Source organism: Amphiura filiformis, chromosome 2 (genome assembly GCF_039555335.1).
Source record: "Amphiura filiformis chromosome 2, Afil_fr2py, whole genome shotgun sequence".
NCBI classification, from domain to species: Eukaryota; Metazoa; Echinodermata; class Ophiuroidea; order Amphilepidida; family Amphiuridae; genus Amphiura; species Amphiura filiformis.
Window position 1 is genome coordinate 67,273,203 of NC_092629.1, and position 25,455 is coordinate 67,298,657.

Below are 25,455 nucleotides of genomic sequence, written 5' to 3' on the forward strand. Positions count from 1 at the left end.
CTATGGTTTTACAAAACCTGTCACCGACTCCATAACTTTGTCGTAATTCATCTCTGGCATGTCCATAAGTTTGTTGAAAAATCTACACCCAAAACAGAAAACCATTTTTTACCTAATTCAATTTTTTGTACAGAGTTTGACATTTTGGTAGTGGGAAAGTGAAAAATTATGTAATCAGAACTGAAATTCTGACAAAATTATAATTATAGACCGCCACGATATGTCAGATTGTAAAAGGTTTAGATTTGCCGCACAAGTAGGTATTAAATCGCACAAGATTGCAAACCCTGTAAACATAATCTCATTCAAATCTTTTACAAATTCACTTTTACAACTTCACATTCACCTTTTAACGACATTATGTAATATTGCGTCGTAGATATTGATGGATTAAATTGTGAAATTCAAGGCATGCTGTCTTAAGGGATCTAAAATGAGCGTTTATTGCTTTTCGACAGTATTTTTTGTGGGACATGAGAGCACTTCAGACCTATCGAATTGCATTCTGAATACGAAGCATGTCTTTCTGATATCAAATAATTTTCATTTTTTGAAAATCATAATACAATACAAATTTTATGACAAATGATAAAAATTTGATATTTTCAATTTTTGATATATAACAGTCCTCGAAGTAAATTATATAAATCTAATGATATATTCTTAAAGTGTATGTAGCAGGGAGGAAAAGCCGACGGTCAATTGAAAATTTTTACCTTTCATGTTGAAGATATGGATTTTTTTCCCAAAAAGACCTAATTTTTTTTGGTGTGTTGGGAAAAAAATCCATATCTTCTATACGAAAGGTCAAAATTTTCAATTGATCGTTGGCTTTTCATCCCACCTACATACACTTTAAGTATATAAAGTTTACTTCAAGTACTGTTAAATATCAAAAATATCAATTTTTAATGATTTGCCATAAAATGTGTATTGAATTGCGAATTTAAAAAATCAAAATTATTTTAACTTTAAGTATATAAAGTTTACTTCAAGTACTGTTAAATATCAAAAATATCAATTTTTAATGATTTGCCATAAAATGTGTATTGAATTGCGAATTTAAAAAAATCAAAATTATTTTAACTTTAAGTATATAAAGTTTACTTCAAGTACTGTTAAATATCAAAAATATCAATTTTTAATGATTTGCCATAAAATGTGTATTGAATTGCGAATTTTAAAAAATCAAAATTATTTGATATCAGAATGACATTCTTCGTATTCAGAATGCAATTCGATATGTCTGATGTGCTCTAATGTCCCAAAATAAATACTGTCCAAACGTTCATACCCCAGCCCTTAATGGAACGTTCAGATTTATGGTATTTATGGTGTTCAATCGTTGAAATAATTATACTTTTTAATACTTCACCTTCACCATTTATTTAATGACACTTGACATCTTGCGACGAGGAGATGGTGTTCAAATTATCACTTAAGGGAAGGGGTATGAACGTTTGGACAGTATTTATTTTGGGACATTAGAGCACATCAGACATATCGAATTGCATTCTGAATACGAAGAATGTCCTTCTGATATCAAATAATTTTGATTGTTTGAAATTCGCAATATAATACACATTTATGGCAAATCATTAAAAATTGATATTTTTGATATTTAACAGTACTCGAAGTAAACTTTACACATCTGATGATTTATACTTAAAGTGTATGTAGGTGGGATGAAAAGCCGACGATCAATTGAAAATTTTGAAAAATTGGAGATATGGATTTTTTTCCAAAACACCCCCCAAAATTAGGTCTTTTTGGGAACAAAATCCATATCTTCAACATGAAATGTCAAAATTTTCAATTAACCGTCGGCTTTTCCTCCCAACTTCATACACTTTAAGAATATATCATTAGATTTATATAATTTACTTCGAGGACTGTTATATATCAAAATTTGAAAAATATCAAATTTTTATAATTTGTCATAAAATTTGTATTATATTGTGATTTTCAAAAATGAAAATTATTTGATATCAGAAAGACATGCTTCGTATTCAGAATGCAATTCGATTGGTCTGTGGTGCTCTCATGTCCCACAAAAAATACTGTCGAAACGCAATAAACGCTCATTCTAGATCCCTTAACATGCTTAAGCCACATACCACTTTAACTGATTTGACAGCTTAATTTGAACAGGGGGAAATCACACACAATTTTGTATTTGGATACCACTTTACTTAAGTGGTTCAAGTGGAAATATTCAAGAGTTTCTAAAATATAAATTTTTGTGATGATGTTCTCTGTGACATTAAATGAAAATTAATATATAACATTTATAATTAATTTGGACTTGTGTTGATACAGCTACATTACTTTACAGATATGTTTTGAAATTAAAATGATTACATAATGTTACATAACACTAGTGCAATGGTTATTGTTATTATTATGTAACATTGTGTAATCCTTCCAATATTTTTGTGATTACCTCATATGGTTATATGTGCTTCTGATGAGTGAGGCCCTATGGCCTTACGAAACAGACCTGTAAAGTAACGTAGCTGTATCAACACAAGTAAGTCCAAATTAATTACCACTTAATTTCAACCATCTTCGATGTATAGCTTGGATTTATCTATTAACATTTATATAGTATTGGGCGTATACGTAGTTTACTTGAATATATGTTTTGTACTAATGGAGTAAAAAACGACAGCAAGCAAAAAATAAAAATGGTTTCATAATTCTTTCACTTGGAGTTCAAGGAAACAAAAACAGATTTAACCACAAAGCCTAAAATTTCGCCGAATACTTTATGGATCGGATCGGATTGGATCGAATCGGATCGGATCTTGACTTACTTGACTTAGATCCTCAGGACGTCATATCACTTTGCCCTTTGCCGAGTAAGATGATAGAACCACATTATTTCGATCTACCATCGATGCTTGGTCGATCCTTATTATTTATTAATTCAATTGACTATTATTATTTTTGATAACATATGAATCTGTGCATGTAATGATATTAACAATATCAATTAATTACAAATTATACACATTTACCATTAATTAGTAAGTTGATAGTTCTTAAATAACAAGCATCGAAGCACCATCGACGGTCGATCCAATGATCGAACAAATTTGGTTGTTGTGCCTAAGCCTCCTCCATTCACCTCTGTCCACTTGCGTTATTCATATCTGCTTCATGCGAGGTCATTCCCGGATGATTCTTCTGAATTTGGTCACTGCTGATGTTGTTTAAGCTTGGTGAGGGGGCCGATGTTGATGGATTCTGATGACAAGCCCAGTCCATTTGAAACGTCTCAAACGTGGTAAATATCATCATGGATGATGGGAACTTGTGATGTTGAGACTCTCATGGAATTGTTGCGGAATTTGTCAAGCAGGGAAACTAGCATTGCCCTAATACTCTAAAATACTTTTCAATTTGTGTTCCCACGATTAAGCTCCACTCCCCGGATTTCTCGAAGATTTCATTATATCGAGGATGGTCATTTTGGCAAAAGCAAAAAGTAAATTCAAGTAAAATATTTATTAGAGTGTGTGCTTTAATGCTATCTTGTATTTTTTTTTATTTTTAAAGACGTCTCCTTTCTTTGTTTTTTTACGGGCCCGCTACTTTTGTTTGCCTTATGGGCCGTAAAAGAGCAAAGAAAACAGACCTTATAATGGACCCGTAAAGGCAAAGAAAAGAGACCGCAGTGGGCCCGTAATTGTAAGGAGCAGTGCAAGCTCTTGACAATGCATAAACTAATTGTTTTGGCATAAAACAATGTAAAGTCACCTTTTATTAGTTCAAAAAGATATTATTGTTAAACATGTTAAAGGGGAATTGATTGCCTCAAAAAAGAGTCAACACAGAGGTCAAAATTAAACATAAGAAATGTCAAACATATACTTAATTCACAATTTAAGTGTATTTTATGTATTGTCATGTCCCCCTTCAGAGTTCATGCAGCCAAAGTCCAATACAAATATGTACAACTTACAAGCATAACATTTGACGCATAATTTCCTATTTTGTTTGCCGAGAGGAGTAATTTAAGACAAATTTCAATTGAATCGATGCATTTTGAAAATGTGGCTAGTCTGTGCATGAGATATTGGACATGTTTGACCTTATTTATAATATAAATCCTGAACTAAGTACCCTAGTGCAATATAACAATTGACTTTTAATTCCTAGCAATGAGAGGAACAATTTGAGGTATATTACAGCATGATAGAACGATAGAACAGATATTATCTTTTGGCCCATTATAACCTTCGACCCCTCGTGGGAAGTATTATTGGGGGGGGGGGGGGCAAAGAAAAAACCAGATAGAACCAGTTCTATTTTTATCCTTTAAAGGAGAAACAACGTTGGCCAGTCCAACTCTGGAATGTCTGTGGTAAAAAAAAGCAGAAAAAAAGCACAGTGATTTATAGTGCGCTACGCACAGGCACAACGCCTAGACGTTGATCCACAAGCCTCATCACACTTTACAGGTGAAGTTGTAACATTATTGTACCTACCACATAACAAGAAATGTCAATCTCAGATAATATCCCATCATGCATATGACTTTACCATGTTTACACTTTAATTCTGCATAAATGTAAGTTTACACCACCTGCTCCTGAAGGTCACTTGAGTCAATTTGCATTGGAGGATATATGGTGCAATAAATTTTGACCTTTCGCATTGAAAATATACATTTTTCCCTAAAACATCTAAATATTTTAGGTCTTTTTTGGTAAAAAAATGTATATCTTCAATACGAATGGTCAAAACGTTCATTTGATGGTCGGCTTTTAATCCCAGCTACATACACTTTTTAAAGATATGTATTTAAAAATACATATCTTTACATTTATTAAGTTTACTTCGAGGACTGTTAATTGTCAAAAATTTCAAAATTTTTAATTTTTAATAATTAGCAATAAAATTTATATTATATCGCGAATTTCAAAAAAATTATTTGATATCAGAAGGACATTTCTCGCATTCAGAATGCAATTTGGCGTGTCTGATACGCTCTCAAGTCCCACAAAAATAATGTGCAAAGGTGGTTGACCTACCCCTTAAGAAATAACTTGAAAGCCTATTTTGGATAATATTTCGTTAAAAGTATGCTTTACTAATGGAGACATTTTTACATAAACATAAGTGTTTTTACTTCTGCAAACCTGTTTTCATGTTTGATTTGTCCTAGACTATAAAGCGACTCCTTATCACGTCACTAGCGAACAAACGTGTATCTTTAATGCGGGTGGTGTTTTTACTGTGCTGGTGACCAGCGATTTGTTCGAGATTTAACCATTATCATCGGATCGGATAACGATAGGTAAGAATGACAGACGCAGGCCAATAACACCTTTGTCAGTGGTTTAATTTCGAGTGATTATTCCTATTACCTTAAATGCACAAAGCAACTGCAAGCGCAAGTAAAGTATTCCAAAAATGGTCATAAAAACTTGGGAAGCTACAAACAGAGGAAGTTTTGTGTATGTAATAGCCAGAGTATGCACAATGGGCAAGTGCACTACGGAGAAGTCTAGCTTGGCACCCAAGGGGTCGGTGGTTCAAAACCGAGCCCGGGAAGTTTTCACTTCTACTGTTTTCCTTCCCAATCGCCAAAAAGCAGACTGTACCTCAATTGTCCCCTTACTCTTATGCTAGTAAATTAAGTTAGATAAATGTAATCGGTACCCTCAACTATAATTATGATCATCGTGTTCTCTGAGGTGACTGCAATTTGAATAAACAAAGCATAAGGACTTGGTCTATGGACATTTGGAAACATCGTATCGTATAGTGCTGCAGGTATTATTATTAGCACAGAGTTCAAACCTCAGAATACCCTACGCAATCACTTGTCACCACCACTATAAGGTTAAAACTGAACAAAAAAAGCAATCTGGCGTGTACAGCATCTCTTGCAAAGACTGTGACTCCTTGTATATTGGTGAGTCTGGATGTAAGCTCAAAAAGAGGCGGGCTAACAGAACACAAATCTAAATCAGCGATTAAGGAGCATATTGATAGGAGCAAAAGGACACCAGATTGACTGGAAAACGTAAAGGTGTCAGAGAGGGAGTCAAAGGATTCCCTCGTAGGGTCATGGAAGCAATCCATTATTAGAACTAAAAGACTTAAACTGAACCGTGACAAAGGGTTAGCCATTGACCCTGTATGAGCTTGTATGGAACAACCTCTTGACCCCCGGAGCCAAGGGGACACCACAACATCTTCCTGCCTGACGTCATCAACACCTGTGATGTCATCAGAGGAGGTGTCTCAACCTCGCTAGCAAAAACAAACAAGTGTAGCGTAGAAGTCTAATTTTGTTATAACTTCACTAGTCAATAGCTTGTTATTATTTCATTCATATCGTTTGATGAGTTATTTTGAAGAGAAATCAGTTATGTCGTTCATCTGAATAGATTCCCTTGTCAAATGTGACAAGTTTTTATTCAAAATGAGTAGATCGTTTCAAGGGTGTATGTATATCCCATACACCCTACAAATGCTTGTCATTTATCGGTATGATACACATAATATTATATAATTTTAGAAGGATTTTAATCATTTAAAATTGCTATGCAATGTTCAAATATACGTATTTATAGTATTGGGAAATATTCTTGTTTTTTCGTCAGTGGTGTGATTTCGTTATTATGTTTGTAATCTAAGACGCTGGCTGTTAATGCCGCCTTGTAATATGATCTCAATGGCATTATAGATACAGATATATTTTTTTGTTTACCCACTTAAATTGAAAAATAAAAATGAAAATAAAATCAATGATTACACTTACGGTTCAACACAATATGGGGACAATATACCTGGGGATCGAAACAAATATGCCTTGTCGCTGAGTTATTCTTGTAAACGACCTAAGGAGAAATCTCAAGAGGAAGATATCAACAATATTTCACAATATATCGCTGTATGTCATTGACCTTTTTTTCTAAAAATAATTTTGCTTCGTTTGAATTTTTTCTTAAACTTACATACTTCGCTGAATCATATAATAATCTAACTGCTTGTATTTATTTTGTGGAATATATCGCTGTATGTCATTGACCCCGTATACCTTTTTTCCGCCATGGTGGGTTAACTCTGAATTGACACTTAATTTGGGTGTACTTTGTCTTGGGTACAATATCTATCATGGAAAGTTTGCTATATCTGTCTAAATATAATGATTGCTTGTTCAAGATTTGAGTTGTAGTTATTTTTATCGCCGCCGAAGGCGGCAAGTTTTTTTAACACCTTTTTTGTAAACAGATAAAACCCTGTGATTATTTATGGATGAAAACTAAGAAAATTGCTATAAATGAAATATTAAACATACATTTCGTTTTTTCAACGATGAAAATCCCTTCACAAATAAAGTTTTTAGGATCTATAATATTTGACAAATGACATTGAATTCTACTTTTGAACACTGCAGGCTCAAAATCTGTGTTCCTGTTGTCTACTCTGTCTACCAGTAATGTTTGCTTATCTTAATTGGAACCCTAATAATTATTGGGTCAAGGCTATATCTGCATGGTAATTGAGTAGGCCAATGATAATGTTATTGATTGTAAATGCTTGTATTTCAACGAATTCCTTGCTGGCGAGTTATATAAGCCAGAGTCAGGATGTTGGTATCATTATGCCTTAAATCACAAATTTATTGTAAAATCAGTGCATAGTAGATTAGATATGAAAAATTAGAACATATTATTATAGCCTACACCTGATCCGCGAACTGTGTCTTTGTTAAAGACTCTTCTTGTTTCAGTTTTAGCCATTTAATTAAAAAACTGTAGGGTACTAAATAGTAAAAGACAAAAAAAGCAAACAGACAGAAGTTTGGAGTTATGAATTAGAGAGTTGACAGGAAGTTGTAAGAGTTAAATTGTTATGGACATGATGGGTGTATAAAGCGAGAAAATGTTGAAGGTCAGGTCAAAGTCATCCGAGGTGAATTAAGTATAGATTGTCAGATTGTCGATCACTGACAATTCTGAGCCAAATTGTTAAAGGTTATCTGAGGTCGACTAAATATATGGTTGGATTGTCAGAATGTTCAAAGTCGTGTCATTAAATGTAATCACAATTAAGCATTAAAACCGTCATGGTCATATCAAACAGTTACTGATAATTCGCCGCGAAGTGTTTCGTGTAATCCGATTATCACTATGTCGACTGGATTATGCTTTTGAATTCTGCACCACGATCGAAATGATCGCAACACAAAGTCTATGGCATGTATTTCCAATTTATTGTTAGGCATGTTTCTTTTAAGGCATATGAAGCAATACATAATTAATGTTAGTTCACATTCTTTACACAAAATCGTACAATATTGTCCTTGTGAAAATGGTATCTCCTCTCTTTCCTCAACTTTTTTCAATTCGCCGTAGAAGTGATGATGTAAAAGGATTAACTACCATAGCAACAAGTTAAACTAATTTTTGAATATATCGCACTGTACTAGTACGTTCACGCGGTACCTTTGCATTGAACCATATATCGATAAAGACCTGGAAAGAGCGGTATTGTATTCAACCTATGAATGCAGACATACACATTCATTCAAGGCCAAGGAGAGGCCTGAAAATCTGTGATCCCTTGATTGGTTAATTCATCATTTGACATGACAGCAGACTGTCACTTCAATGAAGTAACAGTAAGCTGTCATATCTTGATATGAATTAACCTAAATACATGAAAATAACAGTTAACAATAGTAAATAAGAAAATGCACAACACAAATAAGTAACATAAAATATAAATAATATCCAATTTGGTTATATAAACCAGATACAATAAGAGTTAATAGTAACTTTGCATAAGATGTTTCTTAAATACATGGCGGAATTGATTAATCGATGATGAACTTTTAATGCTGTTATCAACATTATTCCATAACTTAGTAGCTGCATATTTAATAGTAGGCATGTCCACTAAAAATTGAAGTACATTTAAATTGATTCAGACCTAACTTATTGGCTTGGAATTGATGAAAGAAACATTTTGGCGTTTAAATAATCTTAATCGGACGTTTCATTCCAGAGATATGGCCTTTCGAGTGTCACGGTTTTATATAGGGCTGCTAGAACATGTTAAAAAGTTAAAGTCCAAAAAGGAATACTAACAGAAAGTGCAACTTTAAGGTACTTTTTCTTAATGTATTTATTAACTGGCGTTTTCTGGAACATTATATTTGCTTATAACAACATGAAAATAAGATCATCCTGAAAATTTAATCGATTTTGTTGACATACAACAAAAATATATAAGACCTCAAAACCCATGGTTTGTTTGGTGAAACCTCAAGCATGATCATAGATGGCCGCCATGGAAAATATCTCCATAGAGGAGATGGACAATAAGTGCATTATTTCAAATGAATAGCGGTAGTCTTAAACATTGTTCAATCTTTTAAGGTCAGCACATTTTATCTTCAAAAATTATTATATTTCATCATGGCATAAGTTTGGTAACATTAATCACTACCAATTTTGAGAAATTTGCTCCAACTCAAAGGTTATCTTTACTACATTGAGCAATACACTGTGTGTGCATGTGCCCACTATGGTTTCCGAGAGTGTGTGGTTCCCAGTAGTTTCTCTCCCTATGGATATAGGTACACGGTCTGTAACACAGACTAGGTAGTGAGTAGTGCACGGGGAAGTAAAAGATTTGAGATGGGCCGCGGTAGGCTTAAACATTCTTAAATTTCTTAACATCCTGCACATTTTGTCTTCAAAAATAGTTAAATTTTATGAGTATGTAAGTTTGCTTGTCTGATTCACTCCAAATTCGGAGATAATTGCGTTTGAACACCTGATGCACGGAATGGTGTCACTTCAACCTGTTGTAGTTCTCATCTCATTAAATTTTTCATTAAAAAAGTTGATCTCTTCATGAAGGAAGGTCCTCTCTATTTACTGACCAAACAGGAAAAAGTTTGGTTAATGTTTTCTGGTGGAATCATGAATTTCTTGAAACACCCTGATATAGGCCTACATTTGGATCAAAACAAGTATGTGCGCCATTTAACAGGCCTGGGATTTCTTGTATCGATCACTTTCTCCATAGACAATACGTGTGTGAGTGCACGCACACAGTAAATGAAAAATCGTTCTAGTGGAAACTGTATTAACAGTGGTCATCCCTATTAATAGATTTTTCACAGAAAGCTTTTTTGATAAAAGGAAGCCTCAGACGATCTTTATTTCTGGTGTTTAAGTCATGGATCTTAGACTGTTTTACAAACAAATCATCAAAAACACTTGGTAAAAATCCATTTTCATGCTTGTACATAAATAAACCAAGTTCAAATGTATACATATCCCTGACACTTAAAGTATTATACCTAATCAGTAAGGGATTAGTGCTACTTCTATAATCACTTGCACTTATAATACGCAAATATAATTACACAAGTGATGAGTGCAACCTGCTTATAGTGCAGCGCAATACATTCAAAATTGTTTTAACCCATTGCTATGGTAGTTAATCCTGTTACATCATCACTTCTACGGCGAATTGATTGTATTATTTGGCGATGAGATTGACTCATTCCTTAAATATGTCAACGGAAAAGATCAGTTTAACCCACCCATGTGTAAAAGGCAAATACACTCTAATATATTCGAAATTAAAAAAAAATCGGAAAATGGGCCGATACAGGAATCGAAAGACATTTTACTGTTATTTCTTTGCTCGTCATTTCGAAATACGGGTTAGATCAAAATCACAAGTTTCCATTGAACATGTTCAATGTCCTGGAGAGAAGAGCTTATCTCTATGGGTCGCTTATGGAAATATAGTAATGCAGATTGGCGAATCAATTGTAACCAAGGCCACAGAAGCACAGCAACAGAATTGGCATATACTCTCTTTATGCATCATAGACTATAAACGCATCTCGTCTACGCTGCGCATGTGTTTGTAGGCTTCTGGCTTCGTAGTTGTCTCGGCCCCAGCCGGTTTGTGTTCCTCCGTCACTTGTTAGTGACGAAGGAGCACAAATCGGCTGGCAAGCGGAATGAAAGTATGAAACCAGCATTACAGTTCATATCGTGACGGACTCTTGCGCTTTTTGGCTTTTGCGCAGTAGCGTGACTAACCAGCGGACGGACTCAGTGTTGTAGTCGAGGACCTCATGTCCGAGGCCAAGGCCAAGGACTTGGTGTCCGAGGCCAAGGGCAAGGACATGGTGTCCGAGGCCAAGGACAACCCTCCGAGGCTAAGGAATTTTGTCTCCGAGGCCGAGTCCAAGGACCAAGGACTTTCACAATAATGAACCATACTTAACCACGCCCTATCGGGGGGTCATATTGTCATCAACATTTAAGGCAATTTTAAATGCACATTAAATAACGCTGCACGATAAGCCTATTTATCAGTTGTAACCAAGGCCATAGAAGCACAGCAACAGAATTGGCATATACTCTCTTTGTGGGTCATGCATCATAGACTAACGCATCACTCGTCTACGCTGCGCATGTGTTTGTATGCTTCTGGCTTCGTAGTGACGACTGAATAACTAATGCCACTATCATACTTGCATGCCGCTTGCCGCTTGACGTATCAGCCAATCATATGCCTTGATTGTGTCCATTTAGCTGCATTGCTCACTGTACGTCATGCCGCTCAGTGGCAAGCGGCATGAAAGTATGAAACCAGCATTACAGTTCATATCGTGACGGACTCCTGAAAATATTCGCTGCGACTTTGCTTTTGCGCCGTAGCGCGACTAACCAGCGGACGGACTCAGTGTTGTAGTCGAGGACCTCATGTCCGAGGCCAAGGCCAAGGCCAAGGACTTGGTGTCCGAGGCCAAGGGCAAGAAGATGGTGTCCGAGGCCAAGGACAACCCTCCGAGGCTAAGGACTTTTGTCTCCGAGGCCGAGTCCAAGGGCCAAGGACTTTCACAATAATGAACCATACTAAACCACGCCCGATCGGGGGTCATATTGTCATCAACATTTAAGGTAATTTTATATGCACATTAAATAACGCTGCACGATAAGCCTATTTTGCCTGTCCTTGTCGGGTCCTTGTTGTCGAGGACCAAGGACTTTGAGGTCCGAGGCCAAGGTCAAGGCCAAGGACTACACGTCTGAGGCCAAGGACTACATGTCCGAGGACCAAGGAATTCCAAACCTGTCCTCGAGGAGTCCAAGGACAATACTCGAGGTCTACAACACTGCTAGCGATGCCTCTGTACCGAGCCGCTGTACCGCGCGGTTATGACAAGATCGCGCTCTGAAGTTTTAAAAACAACAAGTGGTTGAAAAAGTCCGTAACTTTTTTCCATGTAATTTTCTCTCAGTCGTCAATCCAGATGGTTGACGAATGAGGGCAGCAGTCTACATATATTATGCAACGTTAGCCATTTGTGCAATCAGGAGGGTGAGAGTTCATAAGAGCTATTCCGGGTCGAGTGGTTACAACGATGTTGGACCTGAGACACGTCATTTTTAACGAAGGCGTGTTCGTCACTACAGCTTTAGTCTCCTCCGCCTTTCCAACACGCTATGTGGAGTAATGATTGGAATCAGACTGACGGCGGAGGAGAATACTAGCTGGTCTAGACGGTCTTTATTCTATCAAGAGGGCGGTCGAGTGCAGATCCGTCGGAACACGCTTTTCAATACGGAATAAATGCTAACCACATCGTGACATCATCCAAACAGCAAAGTTCATTCCCCATTGAAAAAGCGTTATCTGACGAATCTGCAGTCGACCATTCTGCAAGCATATAAGAACCTCAACAATCACCGTCATATCTCATAGATTTACCACAGAAGATATTGTATGCTCAACATATAATTCAAAATGGTAAACCTGTTAACTTATATTGTTTTGCAAAAGTATTACGACATGTAGATAACATCATGTACGAAGCAAAATGGCCGCCAGTGGCCGCCTATTATCTGTACCATTTTCTGAATCCTTATGACCGGAGGAATATTTTGAATAAATTTGAGCAATTTTGAAATTTGACCCCTGTATAAACTTTGTACTCGAATTAAGGGATTGCACAAATAGCTAACGTTGGCTAACGTACTTTTCCTAATAAGGTCTAATAAGTGATGTACAGGAGAGTATCAGTGGCGTAGCGATTAGGTGAGTCTTTTGCCTTTCAATATCGTGTCATAATGGATGGGCTGGCCAATATTTTGAGTCGTGGCTGTCGGCGCAGCCGGTATCCACTACGATAAAAATATTGTCCAGCCCATCCATTATGACACGATATTGGATAGGCAAAAGACAAAATCCTATCTTTTATTCTCATTCTTATTCAGTTTTATTGTATTTTTTGTGAGAAAAACGGCCTTTTTTCAGACAAAAATAAAGTTACTTTTGTGAGGACATCCCCGTTGTTTTAAATGAACGAAACCATCACGAACATCTAAGCCGCCGAATTGCGTTCTTAGTTCTCGCACGTGTATTACGCGAAAGCATTATCGCGTGATCATTGAGGAGCAACAAGTGCCGCCGTTGCGTGGCGGCGCGCGCCCTGACTAATATCACTATCAACTATTGTGAGATATTATACACCAGAAAACCAATCAAATTACGTGAATTCTTTACAAGACGCACCCATTGAATAAGAATGTAAGGTAAAGTTTAGGGTAATATTAATAATTAAATTTAGTAGGTAAAGTTCATAATTTTAAGGTAAAAATCATGATTTTAAGGTATAATACACGTATTTCAAAGGTTTCTGCGCTTCGCGCCTCCCGCACCAACCCACTCAGCGTTTTGTGTCTCTGATGACTCCTCCCCCATATTAAAAATATTTGATAGTATTTTTTTAGATTATTTATAATAATAAATGCAACTAATTTTCATCTACTTTCAACTTAAAGAGGAGATGCATTTTGACACATTACTGTTTTACGCTTCTGGTTACATATTACATATATAACCGATGAAAATCAAAGTGTCCTTCTCTCCAGAAAATTCATTTTTTTTTATTCCACTACTATATCGAATCGATATTTGAAATCAGATTTCAAAAGATAGTTTACATAACTCGTTGATATGGCACTCAGTGAATTTAAATATAATTAAATTGTCACCTGCCTTACTCTGCCTAGCGAATTGGACTATATAATACGACCATATACCTCGCGAAGTTATGAATGGAGCAAAGGGTTTTATATGTTATATATCAACGACTAGCTATACCTTCCTTTATTGTTATTAAAAGTTATGCAATATGCAATATAGCCGTGATATGTTAAAACAAAGTAACTGAATGATTCGGCTCTTGGGTTATGAAATTCAGGGTCATTCTCCTGAAGAAGAAAACGAGCTGTGTCTGGCTTTAATATTTGAAGAGCTTTGTTTCAAAACCCCTTACACCCACTTTTGACTTTTTGAGAAAAACAGCTTTTTTTAATTGTGCAAGTATTACTTGCGTTCGATTTGATTCAATTTGATTCAATTTGGGTTCGGATAAATTGTTGATGAATAGAAATTAAAAGAATAGTTTTGGTACAATTTTCAAGCCTTCCTATTTATTTTATTATTTCTTCAATATCGCGCCTTTTGTGGATGTAAGGGCATTTCCAACAAAATAAATTTACCCCTTTTCTAGAAACCGCCTTTTCAATGAAATTTCAGCCAATTTGTTTACACTACTTTATGTAACTTGACTAATGCTTTCAAAATCAAAAAGAAAAATTGAATTATCTCATTTATTTTTTTTTAATTATGAATTTTTAATTAAATCCGGGAAAATGACGTTTTTGAGCATTTCCGAAGCTACAGCTTTCGTTCATTACAATGATTTTTTTTTCAAACATAGTGACCCTAAAATAGTTCCTTTTGGTTTTAATAGTTAAAGAACATTCAAGGCTACTATTATACATGAAGAAAATATTTTCCAAAAGTGGTATGAAGGTATTTTTACCCACACTATACATGCTATAATGTCATGTCAATAACACAATGTCAGCCAAAAGTGGATGTAAGGGTTTTTGCAACAGAGCTCTTCATTTGTACTTGCCATTTGCTAACAGACATTTTGAACGGAGCAAAAGAGTTTTTAAATGTTCTGTATCAACGGTAAAATATTTTGGAACAAAACTATAATCGGTCTTTCGCGCTAACCTAATCGCGCGGGGTGACACACGCGTAGAACTTAAGGGCGATGCAACCACGTATACACACTGAATCTGCTACTGCAAAAATCTGACGTTACTCTCAACTTGAGACGAGACATACTATAACTAAATGAAGGTGCTTCCCCCGCATCATGTAGTTATTGTTAACTACATGTATGCACACAACACAGGGGCACTCACAATAGGCAATTGACCCGTACTGGTAGCGCTGTGTTATAGATATAGGAGATGAACTAGTTAGCGTAATATATCAAAAAGTATAAAAGCTATGATTTGAGTACTTGGACTATGTTTCAATTACTTATTTTATTCAAAATATCTGAATTTTTAACCCGGTACAAGCTTTAATAACGGGGGACCATACATTTGTATGAGAAAGGAAATCTACATCTTATCCAAACTCCCGTGTTAATCCAATGCACATTTTGCTTCACCGGGCCGCCCTGACTTGGTCGCATTTGCAAGAGGGGTGCCACGAAACCGTAATAGGTACAATTTAGTACTTTCTGTCAATCAAGTATGGTTTATTTTCTATATGTCAATCTTTAAATTATTAGCATAGTCCTTATAATAACGGGGGACCGCCTTGATAAGTAAATGATAGCAAACCAGTGAAAAATACCCCAAAACTCAGTCAGTGGAGCTCCGCCCGTACATGTCAATAGCGTCATTATCGATTGGATTAGTCGACCGTAGCGGACAATTCGATCGCTCATTGGATTAATATTATCACGTGGTAAGAAATTTGCATTGGAAAATCGATTACTATAATGGTTTAGTACTGCATATTTCGGTTTAATCTTCACAAAGCGGATTTATGGCTGAAAAGGTCACGGTGAATTTGCCGTGGACAAAACTGCATTATGGTCATCATGGATTTTCAGGTTCTTAGTTGTTTGAACGCAAGTTCACAATCGGTTTAGGGGTAATAAATTGCGTATTAGAAATTGGACTCAAAACGCGTCCAATACATTCCCCCTGCGGCCTCGTTCATCGGACGCATCAACATTCAACGCAACTACATTTATTGTGTCCAATCTCTTGAGCAGCAAGGGATCTACATTCATTAACTTATTTCATACACAACAAAGAATTTCTATTGCTTTATAACAGCAAACTAAGACGTCGGAAAAGTTGACAAACACATACTATTAATTCCAGAGAGAGGCAATGCTGTAGAAATTGCCTAAATTGGGGGCACATCAGTAGATGTAACAGCCATTCACACACTAAAACCACATGGCCAATCAGAAAAGTTGTTAGAAAAATACACGAAGTGCATAAATGTTGTAGAGTTGTACTCGCGCGCAGTTTCGCGTACTACAAACTTACATACTTTCTTGCCGCTTGCCGCTTTGCCGCACTGATGACGACGGTTTTGCTTCACTGCGTAGTCGCACCAAAAATGCTTGCGGTGACCAGCGGCAAGCCGATATATTGATCACTCCACCCTTTTACCCAAAGCTGTATATCGTAGGAGTTGAATTCAAGTCAAATCGGGAGTGGTGCCGGTCTGACGAAAACAGGGCATTTGTCATTTTATCTCCCTGCTCTGAAGTATAAGAAGAACATAAGGCAACATTGGCTTTCATAGTCATGCAGCTGTCGCTCAGCGGCGTGCCGCGCCGTTTGCAGAAAAGTGCGAAAAGTCTGAAACCAGCATAATCCATACAATTAAATTGATTCTTTTCAGGTCAATGATTCCGTCTATTGCCTCTAGCGATGTGAATATAGCATCCGGCAATGTAGTCAGGTTATTGTGACTCATGTTAAGATTAAGGGTCCAAACATTTGATAAGAATGTGAATATTCCAGCTGACAATGTCGTAAACTCATTGTGACTCAGGTCAAGGTGAATCAATGCAATTAATGATTCGAAGATATCTTCCGGTAGTGTGTGAATACGATTGTGACTCAGGTCAAGATAACGCAACTCTGCCAATGAATTAAATATACCCGATGTCAGGAATAATTTTTATAATAGAATGTATGCAATAAACCAACCGTAACGGAAATAACAATTGAAACGGCAGCCATGTTGGAGGACACTTTTAAAGTAACAGAGGAACAGGTCTCTAGTTCCATTCCACAACCATTCATACCTATCACCTGTTTTATTGTATTATCATTTGAATTGCCCCGTGGTACCTTGCGGAGGACAGAATTTTTTTATTTAAATGTGGATGATAAGTAAATGATAGCAAACCAGTGAAAAATACCCCAAAAACGCAGTCAGTGGAGCTCCGCCCGTACATGTCAATAGCGTCATTATCGATTTTCAGGCTCTTAGTTGTTTGAACGCAAGTTCACAATCGGTTTAGGGGTAATAAATTGCGTATAAGAAATTGGACTCACAGCGCGTCCAATACATTCCCTCTGCGGGCTCGTTCATCGGACGCATCAACATTCAACGCAACTACTATTGTGTCCCAGAGGAGGCTTAAAGGTATTCCTACAATGCACTATGATTGGGAAATTTGATCAATATAACCTAATTTTAAAGGCAAAGTCCCCATTGCCACACACACAAAATGGTCATTTTAAAACTGCAGCCAACGAGCTAATAGTTGAGACTTAGGACTGATATTTGATTTTCTTACAGGAAACATTCATATTGTCCCACTGCATTAATTTTATTCATAAGTCTCGATGTTTTGAATGTTAAATAATAGGATGAAAACACCAGATATTTGCACACAATCCCAATGCAAGGTATGGTCAACTTGCCACATGTGTACAAAAGCCAGACATACCAAGGTCAGAAACCCCATTGGGTTATGGGAATGCCTTTAAACATCCTCTGATTGTGTCCAATCTCTTGAACAGCAAGGGATCTACATTCATTAACTTATTTCATACACAACAAAGAATTTCTATTGCTTTATAACAGCAAACTAAGACGTCGGAAAAGTTGACAAACACATACTATTAATTCCAGAGTGCATAAATGTTGTAGAGTTGTACTCGTGCGCAGTTTCGCGTACTACAAACTTACATACTTTCTTGCCGCTTGCCACTTTGACGCTCTGACGACGGTTTAGCTTCACTGCGTAGTCGCACCAAAAATGCTAGCGGTGACCAGCGGCAAGCCAATATATTGATCACTCCACCGTTTTACCCAAAGCTGCATATCGCTAGGAGTTGAATTCAAGTCAAATCGGGAGTGGTGCCGGTCTGACGAAAACAGGGCATTTGTCATTTTATCTCCCTGCTCTGACGTATAAGAACAACATAAGGCAACGTTGGCTTTCATAGTCATGCAGCTGTCGCTCAGCGGCGTGCCGCGCCGCTTGCAGAAAAGTGCGAGCGCGGCATAATGAAGCGTCACGCCGCTCAGCGGCAAATGGGGGAAGAGTCTGAAACCAGCATAATCCATACAATTAAATTGATTCTGATTAAATGTACTTTTTATAATAGAATGTATGCAATAAACCAACCGTAACGGAAATAACAATTGAAACGGCAGCCATGTTGGAGGACAATTTTAAGGTAACAGAGGAACAGGTCTCTAGTTCCATTCCACAACCATTCATACCTATCACCTGTTTTATTGTAGTGTCATTCGAATTGCCCCGTGGTACCTTGCGGAGGACAGAATTTTTTTAAATGTAAATGTGGATGATTCTGTCCTTAGTGATGTCGTATTGCATACCAGCTATGTCACACCATTCGTTGGAACACCCTGTATATTAATATTGTCGTAACGGAGCGGTGTCTAGGCATATTATTGCGAAATCCTGTTTTTGTTCCGACAGAATATCAACAGTAGCCGCTAGGCGGCATTGAAAGATGCATTTTCATCCCGGTGTAAATAAAAGATATGTCTAAAAATTTATTGAATAATCAATTATTCATCTGTGACATTCTACATGTTTCGTCAAAAAACTTATCGTAATATCACGAGACAAGTTGGTGCATCAGGGAGAAGATGGCCATTAAAGCCATAATGTACGATCTTATAATATGAAATTGGTTGATTTTGTTCAAACATTGATTTTTGGCATATTAATGTTTACACATTTCCCGATCGTAATTAATGTTTACAAATTAGCATCGAACCACTCGTTCAATGGTCGCCATTTCAGTGATTGACAGCGATTTTCAATGATGTAATGCGCATTTATGAATATATCCGAAGTACACTTTTGTAGGTCAACAGGGCAATTATGACATAAAGTCATAACTATATTCCGTGGAGGAGGAGGGGGGGGGGGCACTGGAATATGAAAGTGACGTATCTGTGCATACCTGAGTACGACTCTTGGGGCCTAAACGGGGCCATTCAGTGTGGGCTCAAAGAAGGGGGGTCTATTGACAGGAACATAACGCGTACCAATATATGATTTGGAGTTTCCTCCTCTTGTAATGTCATTAGAGAATGAATTTGGAGAAAACCTGATGATAATTACAAACACTCGCTGAGCAGCAAGACCTTCCCTCTAATCCGATAAGCTAATTATCTATTTGTTTTCATGAATTGGAAGATATTCTTTGATGTATTACTGAGCTCAATCATCTGAAATTACTGGAGCGTGAGCCACCCAGGCTGGTGGCTCAGCATAGTATTTTATTAACAGAATGTTTTCTCCTAATTCATTTCCTAATGTATTCCTAATAATAAAACATATCTACTTTATTTGCAAACATTGCGACACATCACTCATAACATCATTATCTTGGATCAAGATGTTAATCTCTTTGTGAAGAATCAAATTAATTTTTACAATATCGATGACATCTGTAAGAAACTTAATAGCTTTTATATTCCGTTACTGTACTTATAATAGATTACGGCGGTATATTTAATTTAAAAATAATCAATATTAAATAAAACTATTTTCTATTTCCCGGGTTCGTTGACGGATAAAGATTGTGGTTAATTTTTAATTCAAAATTGATGAAGCAAGAATCACGATTTGACGGTGGTAAATCAATCAAATTGCGATGCATTTAGCAGAATTTGGTAAGCAGATGGTAAATATCAGATTTTGGTACCTTTGTCATTGTCATAAATGTGTTAACATAGCCGTCTAGTGGTTCAGCCGTGTATATAAGACAAAAATAAGGAATTTACATTCCCCTGTGCCCCAAGGAAGAACAGATGATTAATTGTGTTTTCAACTGATTGAGTGTCCCAGGTTAAAGAAGAAATAAAACAAACAAAACAAAATAAAAACACGAATCTTTAATTTATATACTGACAGTATATAAATTAGCTACATGTATTTAAATGGGGCTTCAACAGGCATCATTTATAACGGGACTAGCTGTCCCGTCAAGCCTAGTAACCTTCCAAGGCTAGAAAACAGTAGGTATGTTTATTAAACCCAACGGCTCTTTTCGGAGCCACCCAATCAAAAGAGAAATGACACTGTGTCAAACAGTTTTGTGTCCTACTTTAATTCCCCCGCTTCACTCAATATATAATCCAACAATGTTCATTATATTAAAAAATCAAATATATAGATAGCTTTACACTTTACTCTAAAGGCAAGAAATTGCACCAGTGTTCTTTTAACCTTACAATTTAAAACTTTTTACTCCAGGCACAAAATTGCATTAGAGTTTTTTAGCTACTAAATAACTGATTTATGACGCCACTAAGACAGGTAAAACTTGATTGAAGCCTCTGGCCCCACCTTTGTGTTGCTAAAACCGTTCTAGTTTTCTCTTATCTCAGGACAACGTTAATACAAATTAATAATTATGATCGTATAATGTAGTGTTATTTTAACCTCCATTGTCATTTTGAGTTCGACCGATTAGGTATTTCAATTAGTTATCGTTTCTCAGTAAATAAATCAGTTTTCAGGCTCTAACTTGGTACACTGACAGCAATCGATCACAATGAAGCACTTCTGCTAAATATTATGGGCTCCAGGGCCCAAAACAAGTAAAGCAAGGTAGCCTTTAGAATGTTAGCACTACTTACGATGTTTCACAAAATACACCAGAGCGATTGTTTTGGCCTAGTTATTTGGCAGAAAAATGGAGTAAATGCGCGCGGCTAAAATGGCCAAATATGAGGTTAATATGACCAGAAACCCACATACAGACGTCAACATTGGGGGATGATTGTATGGACCATCCCCTGGCAAAATATTGGGGGGGGGGGGATTACCCCCCCCCCCATCCCCGGGATCTACGCCTATGGTATCAATAACTATACATTTCAACAAGCCACAATGCTGCTCAAAAATGTTGGGACACATTGGATAGGGTAATGTATGACTCATCATCGCCCAATTTCAGAAAATATAGAATCGTGAGAATGACTTTTAACTGGGTCAAGAAATTCCTGATAGAAAAAGTCATAGTTAATGGTGAAACGTGTAACGTCCTTCAGGGTACTGTAACAAGTACACTCTGGTTTCTGGTTTTCATAAACGATGGGCTCTCACTGGTTTACAATACGCTGGCCATGTGACGTAGTTAATCGGATTAACTACCATAGCAATAGATGAATACAATTTGGACTATATCGCTCCGCACTACAACGTTCATGCGGTACCGATGCATTGAACCATAGATGTCAAAGAAATGCTAATCACTTGCACCTGTAAGATTAGTCTCTTTGAAAAGAGCGGTATTGTATTCAATCTAGTATATGATTGAAGTGGAACCTGCTGTAGTGCAGAGCGATCTATTCAAAAATTGTATTCATCTATTGCTATGGTAGTTAATCCGATTATGACGTCACTTCACCAGCGTATACACCATATAACAACATGTTCTTTGCAATACATTAAATTTAAAATAATCTGAGCATGTTTAAAAAGCAGATTAATAGAATAGAACAAATTATACTGATCAATATGCTTTTTGTCTGAAACAAATCGGACATTCCGGCGGTTTTCTTAATAAAGTATATTAATTTATATTGTCTTTTCAAAAATCAATGTAAACTAGGCTCAAAAAGAAACTTATAATTTTTCACAAGGTCATATTATAAAATCCTGTCCATAAATATGAAACAAAATTGCACACTGGTTTACTTCAATACTCTACTCTAAACAATGGTCAGTATCCAAACAGTTGTCCAACGAACACAACAGCAAAGTGCACAGACATGGAACAGCTTCCTGGACCACATTCACAGCCCAATAATTGGCACCCAACACAAGAAATTTGGGAGTAAGTGGAATAGTGTGGCACAAGACCTGTTTCTTGAAGAAAGTGTATGAAAGGCAGAAGCAGCCCGTTTCACACTATTCCACTGACTCTTTGGAAATTATTTTTGCTGGGTGCCAGTTATTCGCATGTGAATGTGGTCCAGGAAGTTGGTATGTGTCAGTGTATTTTGCTGTTGTGTCAGTTGGGCAACTGCTTGGTTACTAACACGTGTTTAGAGTAGAGTATTGAAGTAAAGTTGTGTGCAATTTTGGTTCATTTTTATGGACAGGATTTTAAGATATGACCTTGTGAAAAAATATAAGTTTCTTTTTGAGGCCAGTTTAGTTAATGAGCTAATAATATGACTTAATAAATGCTAATTAGCTATGCTAGCTAATTAAATATGTATAACTTATCTGGAAATCATTTGGAACACTTTGACCAAGTTTGAAATCAATATTATGTGAAATAAAAATGTTATAGGAAAATATTGTCAAAAATTACATATTTATTACCACCTGATATGTACGATTGTTAGTCCGTTTTTGTACTTGTCATTGTTAACCCATTCTTTACCATTTTTGTCATCCCCCTGAGTGTTGCCTTGCCCCCCCCCCCTTGCCCGGGGAAACAACACTTCAATTTGAAATGGATATATGTGTTGGGCTGGCACTTTCGCACTAAGGGGCATTCGGTGAGAGCAAAATGTAAAAAATATGGGGTCATTGGGTGAGAGCATGATTTTTGGCATTCGGTGAGAGCAAAATGTAAAAAATATGGGGTCATTGGGTGAGAACATGACCTTTTCTTTAAATGGAATCTCTGGGTGAGAACCGAAACAGCGCCACAGAAACCTCGAAAATCGAATTTCTAGTTCTGAATGGCTTCAAATTTCTTTGTTTTTTCAAAATAAGTAACAAAATCAGTGATAAATGAAAGTTACTGTTCAAATTGAACTTGTAAGGGTCTTTGGGTGACAGATCAAATGGAAAAATAAGGGGTCTTCGGGTGACAGAGCATGTGTTCGTAAAAAAATATGGGGTCTTTGGGTGACAGCGATGCTGAAAAGGGGGTCTTAACAGCCCTACATACGCGTCACCTCCAAAGTTGAAGTGCCCCCCCGGGCCCCTTGCTCACCACCCTCTGAAAAAGGCCTGGGTATGCATGCCTCTGGCACTAATTTTATACTAAAGATAACACAAATTGATTTGAAGCTTTATCCATTTAAAAATGTTTCCACCTCTTCAGATTTATAAAGTATAAAAATCTCTACTTTATTTGCAAACACTGCGATTCATCATTCATGACATCATTGTCTTTGAACAAGATTTTGATTTCTTTGTAATAACGTTTAACATCTGTAGAAACAAAGTGGCATTTATATTCCACCACTGTACTTAGATAGATTACGGATTTAAAATGAAAATACAAAAGAAGCAATAGTAAATAAAATATTAATACATTGTTCTTGATTTTCTATTTTTATTTGACTTAACGGATAACGATTGTGTTTAATTTATAACTATCTTACATGCTCGTCATATTTAAAATTTATGAAGACAGAGTCATAATTTGACGTTGGTAATCCAAATCAAATTGTGGTGCATTTGTTTATACCAAACCAAATGAACAGTAATATAAGTCACGAATGAAAAATTAATTGTTTCATCCTATAAAAGAATGCAGGCATGGTATACTCGTATATAAATATTCCCTAGAGAGAGAAAGGACGAAGAGGCAAGAAATAAACTTGAGAACTAAACTATATGATTTAAATTTGGTAAATATACGAATAGTGATTCAAATGCCGAAAATCTTATTTTTACCGTTGACTTGTAGTGAAAGATAAAGTTAATCTTAATTCTAGCGCATTACGATCGCCTTCTAAAAGTACACAAGCATACATCCAACACACATTTGGAATTGGGTTTGGAAGATACCTTCTCCTAAAGCCCGATACTGACTCCACATGTACATTTTAATTTCATCGCGCGATGCTGAGTTGTTTGAAAAGCATCGCAGCACTGCATCGCGCTGCGAAGTGGAGTCAGGATCGGGCTAAATTCGAACCACCAGCATCCATGGTTCGATGTAGAGAGTCTTTCCTATTCAGAGGAAATATTGCAATTACACACCTTATTGCCTTTTAACAATAACCAATGACACTAGCACATAATGTGACCATCCATCTCAAACCGCTCGTAAAGTCGGCAAATTGTATTTCGAGTTACAGTGCAAAATATGCATAGAGGTTGTATTCATATGTCCCTAATTTGTCCGACATGTTTCTCATCTTATTCCAGTCAAACACCAATCTTTAATCCTATTGTTGAAGAGGATAATAAGCTTATACTTATGTATAGCATTAGTAAACAGCTTAAGTCTTGGTTTGCTTTGGCTAAATCCTGTTCAAGTGGTGGGTTAACCAACAATTAACAATGAGAGTACATTCCTGAACCTCGTTCAGTTGGAGATGATTTGAAGTGACCGCCAATTATGACCATTTGAATGTTGATGTATATTATGATTCATCCAGTCGTAGAAACAGAGGTGAATTATAAACAAAATACTGGAATAACTTACGAATTTTGCGAATTTTCATCCAAAATTCGTAAGTTATTCCAGTATTTTGTTTATAATTCACCTCTCTCTCTATGACCATTTGATATTTAATACCAACAATGTGGAAAAAAGGAAATAATGTAGTGCCAAAATAATGTACCCTTTTACGGAAGGACCAAAGTTTAACAAATTATAACTCCGCTTCTGCAGTACGAATGTCAGCGGCGAATGTCAGGTTATTATTTCCCAGTCTTGAAAACAAATTGCAGGCAGAGGTGTGAATCGATCTCGGTACCTCCCGGTTAAAAAGCACTGTGCAAGACCACTAAGCCAACTAAATATCGGTTGTGAGATGTGTGACATTAATCTTTGATATTGCTTAAGGGAGGGGTAATGGGCAGGAACCTGGTTTGGATTCCAGAGGGAGTGTGCCTGCAAGAGACACAGCCATCAGAAAAGGAATAGCTCAGATCGCGCGCCAAATAAATTAGCAGTTCAGAAATTGATATTTTTCCCAGCCTTGACAAAAAATAGGCAGAGCTGGGAATCGAACCCGGGACCTCGCGGTTCTGAAACTCAATGCATTACCACTAAGCCAACTAGCTATTTGCTGTGAGAGGTTTGATAGTAGTCCTTGATATTGCTGAATAGAATAAATCAATACTGATATTTA